Below are 1,579 nucleotides of genomic sequence, written 5' to 3' on the forward strand. Positions count from 1 at the left end.
CCCCCCGACCCAGAAAACGTCGTGTTTTACTATCGTATCCATTTTGGACGTGGGGAACTCTGTGCCACCACGTAACCCTATCCGTACGTCGTGTTTTACTATTGTATCCATACGACGTTGGGAGCTCTGTGTAACCACTTTCCAAAGAGGAAATTTACCCGATAATCTGATCCGTACGTTTTGCATAAGCAGTCTGTCAAAATGATTTTTTGAGAAATTATGAAAGTTTCAAAGAGATCTTCGTACTAGAAGTATTCTAGTATGTGAAGATTACAACCCCTGGGGTACAAAATGACCCCATGTCGGGCGTACGGATAGGGTTAAGGGGAACAATATGATCAATAAGATATATATAGAATTATTTTATTGTAAGATATAAAATATATATGTTGTAAGATATAGAATTATCTTATTGTATGTCATCATGCTTTATGACAGAGAGAGAGAGAGAGAGAGAGAGAGAGAGAGAGAGAGAGAGAGAGAGAGATTACATAGCCAACCACACAAGCCAGAAAAACCTGTAAGATTTCACTCTGTTAATTTATTAAAATAATTAGACCTATTATCATTTTATCTTCCAGCACAATGGGAGCTCTTTTCACAGTTGTGAAAAATAAGTGCCCCCACGGGGTACACGTCATATGCACACTGTGGTCATTGCAGCCTATCTATTACACTGTTTTTCCAATAATATACATGTAGTGGAGTTTATGGGGTTGAAACTGGGCTACACCTGACCTTACTTTACTTTACTTTTATCCGCCGCTTATACCATTTTGGGAGTCGCTGGAAGAAAGAGACGTTTCTCTGTTGCCAGCCAGAGAGCTTTGGTCAGGGGTATGCCGTGGGTGGTTAATGTTTCCCTGACTCCATCTATCCAGGTCTTTCTCGGTCGCCCTCTAGCCTTGTTGTTATCGATTTTTTAATGTAGGCACGTTGTGCAGGATGGTGTGCTGGTAATCGTAGGACATGCCCGTACCATTTTATTCTTTGGTGTTGGATGTGATGCATGACATCATTTGTTGCCACAATTTCTCGGATTACAGAGTTTCTAATTTTGTCTCGCCTGGTCTTGTTTACTACTTTTCTAAGGCATCGCATTTCACATGTTGTAAGTGGGTGGTTGGCAGGTGATCTGGTGTGGTTTGCTTCTTCTTTCCTATAAAAAATCTATCGTCCTTTTCTCCTTCTTCTTTTTTATGATGTTTGTTACTCTCTTGTAACACCTCTAATCTTCTGGCGCTCATATGACCTTATGCAGTTGCGAGCGCCGTAAAACCTCTACTAAAACTAAACTAAGAAAAGAACATGTTGTAATTTTTTGCTCAAAAGTCTTTGTTCGTGGTCCATGTTTGGCATTGATAGGTGAGTGTTGGGATGAATATGATGTTGATCATTTTGAGTTTTGTTGTCATGGGGATGTTAAGATGTTTCAGTAGTGGAGTAAGCTGGTAACTAACATTATTGGCCTTTTGTACTCGTGTTTCAATTTCTCTGTTCAGTCGCCCATCCTCTGTGAATATACTTCGAGGTACTTAAATTCTTGGACCTGTCTGAGACTGTTGTTGTTAATGTGTAT

At 40.0% G+C, this 1,579-nt stretch overlaps 1 protein-coding gene across 1 annotated transcript in view; it reads right to left on the bottom strand.

Moving 5' to 3' along the window:
* Positions 1 to 1,579, bottom strand: part of LOC106012179 — a 31,868-nt gene that overhangs the window by 14,342 nt on the left and 15,947 nt on the right. The gene's annotated exons all lie outside the window — the stretch shown is intronic.

Source organism: Aplysia californica, unplaced genomic scaffold, assembly GCF_000002075.1.
Source record: "Aplysia californica isolate F4 #8 unplaced genomic scaffold, AplCal3.0 scaffold00283, whole genome shotgun sequence".
Lineage (NCBI taxonomy): Eukaryota > Metazoa > Mollusca > Gastropoda > Aplysiida > Aplysiidae > Aplysia > Aplysia californica.